This window comes from Notothenia rossii (assembly GCF_949606895.1).
Source record: "Notothenia rossii genome assembly, chromosome: 4".
NCBI lineage: Eukaryota > Metazoa > Chordata > Actinopteri > Perciformes > Nototheniidae > Notothenia > Notothenia rossii.
In genome coordinates, this window is record NC_136902.1 from 10,493,110 (window position 1) to 10,503,639 (window position 10,530).

Genomic DNA, 10,530 nt, shown 5'->3' on the forward strand with positions numbered 1-10,530 from the left:
GAATAAATTGGTAATATAGGGATTATCTGCACAGGCGGTATTCCCCAGGTCACATTCAGACATAATGCATTAAATAGCCAATAAAACACATTCATTTGTCAAGCAGGCTACATACAGTGAGACATGTGCCATGTGGTCAGATAGCTCAAATTTGATTCTATTTGCAGACTTAAGGTTTTGAGGGAACAACTCATTCTTACAAAAAGGGTTTAAGGTGGAGAAAAATGTGAATACATTTAGTAAAACCTTTGTTAGCAGGCACAATTAAGCTACATCCAGCTACATCCCACATGGTAACAGCTAAGGTTAGCTAGCAAAAACTAGAAGAAAGTGTTAACACATTATTAACTATACCTTGCTTTATGAACTACCTGCTGTTTCACTGAAATATCATCAAAATACATCCAATATATTCACTGCAGTTGTATAATAATAACTTACATTGAAAGCATGCAGTCCTTGGCTCAGACAGAGCAGGGGTGTTGGCAGCATTGTGGCTGCACATGTGATCAGAGAATGCACTGTGCATGCAGAGGACGGTCATCCTCTGGAATTCCTATTTAATTGAATTAAAATGATCTGTAGATGTTAGAGAAGAATGTGCTGCTGAATGCGCATGGTTACAATTAATATGGCACATTTGAACTAAACCATGGCGTAAGACTTTTTGTGTTCTGTGTCCCTGGAACAATTTCTATTTAAAGGCACATTCATTACAGGACTGTCTCAGAAAATTAGAATATTGTGATAAAGTTCTTTATTTTCTGTAATGCAATTAAAAAAACAAAAATGTCATACATTCTGGATTCATTACAAATCAACTGAAATATTGCAAGCCTTTTATTATTTTAATATTGCTGATTATGGCATACAGCTTAAGAAAACTCAAATATCCTATCTCTAAATATTAGAATATCATGAAAAAGTATACTAGTAGGGTGTTCAACGAATCACTTGAATCGTCTAATTAACTCGAAACACCTGCAAGGGTTTCCTGAGCCTTGAAAAACACTCAGCTTGGTTCAGTAAACTAAATCACAAGTATGGGGAAGACTGCTGATCTGACTGCTGTCCAGAGGACCGTCATTGACACCCTCCATCAGGAGGGTAAGACACAAAAAGAAATTTCTCAAAGAGCAAGCTGTTCACAGAGTGCAGTTTCAAAGCACATCCACAAAAGGTCTGTTGGAAGGGGGAAATGTGGCAGGAAACGCTGCACAACCAAGAGAGATGACCGCAGCCTTAACAGCATTGTGAAGAAGAGTCGCTTCCAGAATTTGGGGGAGCTTCAAAGACAGTGGACTGAAGCTGGAGTCCAGGTATCAAAAGTCACTGTTCACAGACGTGTCCGGGAAATGGGCTACAATAGCCGTATTCCCATGGTCAAGCCACTTCTGAACTCAAGACAACGGAAGAGGCGTCTGACTTGGGCTAAGGAAAAGAAGCACTGGACAGTTGCACAGTGGTCCAAAGTCCTCTTTTCAGACGAAAGCAAGTTTTGTATTTCATTTGGAAGTCAAGGCGCCAGAGTCTGGAGAAAGGCTGGAGAGGAGCAAAATCCAAGTTGCTTGAAATCCAGTGTGAAGTTCCCACAGTCAGCGATGGTTTGGGGAGCCATGTCAGCTGCTGGTGTTGGTCCACTGTGTTTCATCAAGCCCAGAGTAAATGCAGCTGTGTACCAAGAGATTTTAGAGCACTACATGCTTCCGTCTGCTGAAAAGCTCTATGGAGATGAGGAATTCATTTTCCAGCATGATCTGGCACCTGCCCACAGTGCCAAAACCACCAGTAACTGGTGTACTGACCATGGCATTACTGTCCTCGATTGGCCTGCAAATTCCCCTGACCTGAACCCCATAGAGAATATGTGGGGTATTGTGAAGAAGAAGCTGAAAGACACCAGACCCAACAATGCTAATGAGCTAAAGGCCGCTATTGAAGCATCCTGGGCATCCATAACACCTCAGCAATGCCACAGGCTGATTGCCTCCATGCCACGCCGCATTGATGCAGTAATCCGTGCAAAAGGATTCCCAACCAAGTACTGAGTGCATTAATGGACATTTTCAAATGTTTGATTGTGTTTTGCTGTTATAAATCTTTTTTTTTTACTTGGTCTGAGGAACTATTCTAATTTTTTGAGATAGGATTTTTGAGTTTTCTTAAGCTGTATGCCATAATCAGCAATATTAAAATAATAAAAGGCTTGCAATATTTCAGTTGATTTGTAATGAATCCAGAATGTATGACATTTTTGTTTTTTTAATTGCATTACAGAAAATAAAGAACTTTATCACAATATTCTAATTTTCTGAGACAGTCCTGTATATTGGAATAGAAATTCCAAAAAACCCAAGCTTAACTTCCCTTTGGTATTTTCCAACACCTTGCAAAACCAGTTACATATCATAGTTCTCTATTCAAAACAATAATTAAAAGTAATTGCATTAAAAGTACTCAAAATGCAGATGGGCATATTTTAGAATAGTTCACAGTATATAATTGGATAGGAATTATTAATGCAATATTGTTTATATCATTTTCATGTTGCATCTGGTAGAAGTGGAGCTAATTCCATCAACAAATGTTTTAACTGACTTCAAAATAAATGTAGTGAATTAAAAAGTACAGTATATGGCAAGTACGCCTACCTCCAAAATGTGTCTTAAGCACCCTACAGTACTAGAGAAAATAATATTCCCACCAAAGACTACAGAGGGCATGTGACTGCACGTCTGTACACAATGACACACAATACCTCAAGCCTATGACCGAATGATGCTTTAATATGACCCAGTTACATGTTAGACAATGAGCTACACAAACACCACAGTGCAAGCAGGGACACGCTCATCAGATATGAAATCTTCACTCCCTGCGTCGTGACTCAAAGGATCAGTCCTCCGTCACCTTCACAGTCATCTGTCCAAGCAGACACCTGTTGCGATGCACAGATAATCTGCAGATGGGTGTAAAACAAAACAAAAGTGAATCAGATGACTGGTCTGCCTATAAACAAAACAAATTGTGTCAACATTTTTCCAAAGTTGCTCTTCTTTGTTGTTTGTTCTGACAATTATTATCAAACAGCCATACGCAATTATTTAGTAGAGTGCAATTTATCGTTAAAGTTCAACAAAAATAAATGTTCAACACAATCATGACTTTGGCAAATACCCAGTCCATGTTGCATTATCTACAGTTTGTGAATGTCTCAGAGGGGAATTCAGACGTTACACATCAGATTATCCTTAACCAACCTTGACACCACTTATTCACTGGAGTGCCACATCTAGAACCGAGTTTATTGCCATGTCAGCAGCTATGTGAGGTTCCAGCTCATCGCCAAGAAAACTAAACTGTTCGAGCTGAGGTTCAATATATTTATGAACTAGACAGTACGTAAGAATAACTGTCTTGGTTATACATCTTAGGTCGTAGAGTATACAATGGAAATGGATACTTGAGTTGATGTACTTTACAGGCTGATTATTACATGAGCTCGCAGACAGGTTGTTCTCCAGACTGTGAGACAGGTACTGCTCAGGTGAACTCTGACTCACCATCTTGACTCGACAGGAAGGAGCTGAACTATGATCGATCTTGTTAACACATGTTTTCCTCATTTTTGCACAATTTTATGACATCATTGTTAATACTCACCTGAACTGCGACAGGTGGTCTATCAGAACTCACTCACCTCAGACAGTTCGTATTCAGCTGTGATTAACTGCAATAATGTATCCTTTTCAATTGAGAGTTGAACTGTATCCCTCTGGCAGGTGGTTTTCCGTTAGCGCACCAATACCTGAACCTGCAATTTGCTCATATTTTCTTGATGTTTCATTTTTTAAAATACAATTCTTGAAGAAATGCATCTAATACTACATTAAAACGTTTCTCCATTCACAGATTCTGCATTAATTTGTAGAATACGTAGGAAACAAGACTAGATTTTATGTGCAAATAATCGAGACACATTTTGAAGAGGGCTTTGGTTGAGTGCAGGTAAACACTGTCCATGTGCTAAAGGGGCAGAGAAGGCAGAAATGCATTGGTGAAATGCAATCTCTGAATCGGCTTTTGTCTGATTGGCTATTGTCTGACGAGGATTTTGCTAAATTAGCATATCAGAGAAAAACTATGTTTATATTGTCGTTATTCAGAGTAGACGCTACTTGTTCAACGAACATGGCTTTCAGGACATAAACCATCTTTCTGAGAGCAATACCGAGCATGGAACACCAGGACAACAAGATACTTAACCTAGCTAACTGGCTAACCAACTGACAGCCATACCGATGGGGCAGTGACGTCAACGGCAGGTCCAGAAACCAGGTAAGTGTCCAGTCACATTATCACCTGTGATTAAATGTTTGGGAAATGTGAAATAAATGCATTATGTAAAATTATAGAAGCCTATACATTTTTTTTCAAATTATCATAATTTATTATACAGCAAAAGACATACATTCATTTACAAATGGCATACAGTACCAGCTAGCTCTTAATGCATTATGTTCACTTTTCTAAAATAAATATTAACCTTTTTTACCATGGTGTACTTTTATGCTATTTAGTTTTTTACTTATTGTGTTGTTAATAACGTGTGCACACTTAATAATGTTTATTTCCCCGTTGCGGGACAAATAAAAGATTTCTGATCTGATCTGAATTTGCATATTCATGTAACTAGAAGGCTTTGTGGCAACAAGATAAAGTTCATATGACGTTGATAATGTAATGTTAGTTCAATGCCACTAGATGGCAGACAAGAGCTTCCTTTTTTTTTGTGTTATCCATCTATCTATTACAATAGGAAAATAAACAACATTTATTTATTTATTTCACAAATAACATATAATATTATTTATTTATTATATGTTTAAATGGATAAACAAATCTCTCAATGATTAAATAAATAAAATAGTAAAAATATACATAAAAACTGAAATGTATTTATTTGATAAATAAGCCACTGTATTAAGTTAGTAAATCAGAAATCCATATCCGAAATCCTTTATTACTTATTTTAACAGCAGCTCTCATGGGCACTGTTACACACTACGTAGTGCAGTCTGAATAAGCCTGCGTGAGATAACATTAGCAAATCTGTATTCAAATATGGAATTCATATGTGTGCTGTTATGTGCACGTGCAGAGTATACATTTGAAAGCGCACTTACAAATGACCTTGGCATTAAAGAGCAGTCTTGTAATGTCCACATATAGACAGGAAAGACATGCGACCGACTCACATGCACACACACGGCCCACACGGTGCAGTCGCTTTTCACACTGACGTCCTAGTTAGGAAAGGGAGGGGAGTTACAGCTCCACCTCTCCTGTGATTTAAGGAATCAGCACATGTTTTTAGTATGGAGTTTGGGGGTCTCTCTTTTTCAGGGTGCAGGAATCATACTCAGTCAGTGAAGCTGAGGGTTAAAGGAAATAGAAAGACAGTTTGTACCCTGTGTTAATTCACAGCAGCCCGAGTTGATTGCTACACCCTCCTATGAATTGTGTGGCCTGATGTGCACAACATCGGCAAACCACGTTCTCATCTGGTTGTGGTTAAGCTTGAAGTTTTTTCACTTCCGGCTTTCTCCAGCATAACAAGCGTTGACACAATTTCTGCTGCTTATCTTCATTCATTATAAATGAATGAAGGATAAAGGATAAAGTAGTGAAATAAATGATCCTTTAAGGTACTAATACCACACAAAGTATTGCATTCAAAACCTTACTTAGTATTTAAGTATTTATAGCAGGCGTGTCAAACTCAATTTAATCGCGGGCCACATTATGGTTGCACTCAAAGGGTCAGTTGTAACTTTAAGACGATATAAATATATAATATATGTAAAATAATGTATTATATTACATTATTGCCTCTGCATTGGATTATTATCGGATAGGGTAATAACTTCATAATTAACTACGTCTGAAGGCAAAAGTCTAGGGCAAATAATTGCAAGTCTCTTCAGTGCGCATGTCACAAAATGAGATGGTTTGACACCCCTGATTTATAGCAATATAAGGATTGCTCAAGTTGCTAAAAAAAAGTGTTGATTTGTGCTGTACAATGTTAACTGTTACCAGGGCCGTGGGAAGTAAGGGTGCTGAGGGTGCTGCAGCACCCCCTGATGGAGGACAGGGAATCTGCACGTCCACATGATTAAATGGAAATATAATACAAAAAAATGAATTTTCAGCCCTGATGTAACAACATTCATAATTAAGTAAAGATAACACCCTTTTCACCCCGTTACAGTTTCCATTTGCCCTGTACGATGAAAGTGGGGGATGTTGGCTTATCAGGCGCCCACAGCTCACACACAGGACAGATATCAGCTGTCTGGACAGGACTGATAGCCAGACAGACTGAGAGGCTCAGTGAGGTAAAGGACTGAGTGTTTAGATAGTTCACTTTAGTCTAAGTTATCTCAGGGGTCTCAAACGGTTTGTTAACAATTTATGTAAACAAATATTTCCAAGGCCACCTTTATAATTATTGGGATAAATAAAAACAGGTTTGAAATCATTCCAGTGCATACTATAGGAGAGTAAACCAGAAATATTGTTTAAATCTGGAGAGATTAAAGAATATGCATAAATAAATAAATGTTAACTGGTAAAATAAGAAATAAACGAACAACAAAAATAAAAGAAGTTACATTTACTTGTTATTGGCTATGTTAGGTTATTGGTTATGTCCACATACTTATTTGATTATTAAAATGTAAACTGATCTTTTCGATATGGGTGTTTAGAGTTGTACCCCTTAGATCTAGTCTCTGGCAATTCAGCTCAAAGTGCACCAGATTGAAGCATTTTACTTTATAATGTTGAAAAAAAATCTTCCCCCCTAGAGGATGTGATCCCCACAGCACCCCCTATTTGAAACATGTTCCCACGGCTATGACTGTTACTATGTGTTGTGTTTGGGTTAATATTACAGCGGCTTTAATGGGTATTTTGCTGTAGATGGTTAAGGTGTGCTTCCATACAGCTACATATCTAATTCTGTATACTTTTTTCGAGAAACATGTATCTCTAAAAACTCATCGCTTTTTTTTGTTACGAGTTTATTCGAAAAACAGCCCTGTCTTCAGCTTTGTGACTCGGTTTTCTTTTTTGGTGATCCAAGAGGGATTAAAAAAAATGTATTCAGGTTAAGATGAAGGAGAAATGTTCTAACTGAGAAAGGAACACTCAAGTTTATCATAAATGTTCAATATACACACATGTGGAGGTACATTGGTTTTACTGGACAGCAAAGCAAGTATATTGGAATACAAGTCAAATGTTCACACCTGCATTGTATTGGAGCATGAAGTATCAAACACATGTAAATACTCAAGTACTTTTGTTTGTACTCAAAACCAGAACTTGACTAAATGTGCTTTCGTGCATTGCACCACTGCTTGAAATAAACATGTTTGATAGAGACAGGAAAAGAGAACGTATAGGTCAAAGAGATTGGGTTTAAAAAACACCCTGAGCTCTTTCTGGACTCTGTACATTCAGGCATGAAAGCACACTGTCGTCACTGTACCAAACAAAGCAGTGAACTAAACAAAACAACACACTTAGCACTACATTCCTGTTTTTCTCTCTTTTTTTCCCTTTCTGTATCTGCCCTCCTGAAAAGAGTCCCAAAAATCTGCAGCCTGCTCATCACACTTACACTCAAAATACCTATACTGGAAGTTTGACAGTTCGTCATATTTTAATACATTTGTCCAGATATTAATTTATTTGAAGTAATCATTAGGAATCTGACTTTAATTTAACCAGTAAGGACGAGGTAGACGTGTACAGGAAAAAGGGAGAGTGGAAAAGAACGCTGAATTAAAAAAAAGTGGAGATAGGGTCTCTGGAGTCTGCTGTTTGACACATGGCATTTATGTGTGTTGGTTGCACATGCATAGATAGATTGGGATGTGGTGATCAATAATTGAATGGCTAAGTGATCCCGAGTGAACACATGTTCTTCTGCCGTAATGTTAGGAGCTTGTGTTCTTAATGAGAAATCTGAGGCAATGCGTTCCTTAAGTATATTTTATGTTATATGTTATACTTCTACTCTACTGCATCCAAGAGGGAAATGTTGTACATTTTACTACATTTGTCTGACATGTTTGGGTTCTATTTTTGTATGTCTTTCCCATCAACTGTTGATTATAATGCTGTCAAAATTATCGCGTTAACGGCGGTAATTAATTTTTTGAATTAATTGCGTTAAAATATTTAGCGCATTTAACGCATGCGCAGAATGGCCCGCCCCATACATCCCACCAGAGGCCACGCCAGGGTATGGCTGGGGTAAGCTACAGCCATACCAAGAAATGGCTTAGCCCCACCATGAAAAATGATGTTAAAGTAACCAAAATAAACTCTGCCAACTCGCGCGGAGTAAATTGCACAGACTGCAGTTAGTAAGATTGATTTCAGTAGCTACTTGTCTGGAAATACCGAAGACTAGAAACGGTTTTGAAAACTTTTGTCACGTAGTGATCGTCTTCTCAATAGAACATCTTTGATAATGTCTTCTGGCCAATCAGAATCAAGATAACGGGGTGGTGTTGTTACAGGAAGTCCCGAGGGAGAATACTTTTGCTGTAGTACATTTCTCTTTATACATCGATACAATATTACGTGTTTATAGAAATCAACACGTAATGAAATAAGACCCCACGGTTTGATGATTGATAGGTGTGTGGGCTGTCTTTCATTTTGACACACAGAACAATGTTATAATAAACATACATACATACTGTGTTAAATGGATATATCCGCCTTCTTTCATTTATAGTTCAATTCCCACAACAATACATAAAGAAATGGCATATTTTAGACATAGTTCGAATGGTGATTAATCATGATTAATTCATTTTTAAGCTGTGATTAATCTGATTAAAATTTGTAATCGTTTGACAGCCCTAGTTAATTATAAACTGAATTTGCTGAGAAAATATTCCTACCACTTAAGCTAAATCAACTCCCTCTTGGATGGAAAAGACATTGTCTCAAATCGAAAATAAAAATAAGTAAGGTTGTTTTTCTGAGCTCATGAATAGTGCGCTTTTGCATGGTTCACGGCAAAAACACTGACAACTTTTAGGACTTTTACTGGTAATGGAATATGTTCAAAGTGTGCTATTGATACTTACCTTGCAGAAAGTTGCTGGTCTACCGCTGCCTCGATCAGTAAGTTTGTTTGTTTCGTTGTGTGACTTTAGTGTTTAAATTAACTTATTTTAGTGTTCGGATTCACCAAAGCCACACAATAACACAAACTAAGTGATTGAGGCAGCAAAATGCCAGCAAGTCCGGTTTCCTGAAAGGTAAACTGATGAGTTTTGTCAAAGAAGTCTAGAGGTTGAAGAAAGCATATATAACAGCTTCAGTTCCCCATTGGAAACGGCTGTCTGACAGTGAGATAAAGCGGTGAACATTTCTAAATATAGCGTTCCGGTACTTCTGTCTGCTTCTACAAACTGGAGGCGTGCCGATTCCAATCTACTGTAGGTAAAACATTGACTATCTCCAAAAACCTCATACAGCCCAATTCAAACACTCGATGTCCTTTATGGAGTTGGATTTATACACAGTGTACAGGGGGAGAGTGACAGACTTTGTACAATGCAAAGGGGGACAAAGGTAAGAGGACAGAGACAAAGGTTAGGGGAGTCAAAGGGTTCAGCAGAGACACACAGATCAATAATGGGAGTTTAACCAGTTTTTATCTCTAACCTATCAGACCTCCCTAATCTCTCTCACTGTGGACGACACAACTTTTTGGATCCAAATTGTACACACCAAAACCAACATTACAGTGAGTTTACAGTTAAACGCAAAACTGACTGCATTTTGTCCACTTAAAAAGGAATTGTTCAAGATTTGTATGTATGCTTTTAAGGAAATGTATATTGTGTAAAGCTTTAACTTCATTCAGTTATGGAAAAAGTGCTTTTACATGAAAAGAAAATAGCAATATTACCTTTTAAAAGTCTTGTATTCAAGATGTATGTGCACCTGTAAAGGGTGTGGACTACAGTACTTATGCACTGGGATAATGCAAAAGACCTGAAAAGACAAACATCAGCAAAAGGCAAACGTCAGGAATGACATGCATGACAGTGAGAGGGGGATCTTATCTGAGTGTGTCCTACACAGTGGACTCTGCACATCGGCAGGTTTTATGGTCTCAAAGTTTTTCACTTACAATGCGGGTATTGTACTCAGTGTGCCTAGATGACTGTAGCAGGAACGGACACACAAGTACTGTTATCGCTCACAGCAAGCATCCATTACACCCCAGAAATCTCCTGCTGAACCCTCCCAAAAATCTGTTTCTCATTCTCAGTTTTTGCTGCTCCCATCCCCCCCCCCCCTCACCCTTACTGTTTTTCACCCTAAGCCCTCCCCCTCATTTCTTTTGTTTTTCTCTCCCCCCTCTGGGATGAAACAACACAACCGGAGTGTGAGTGTGCAGCTCCCTTTAACGGCTCGTTGTTTTAGTGA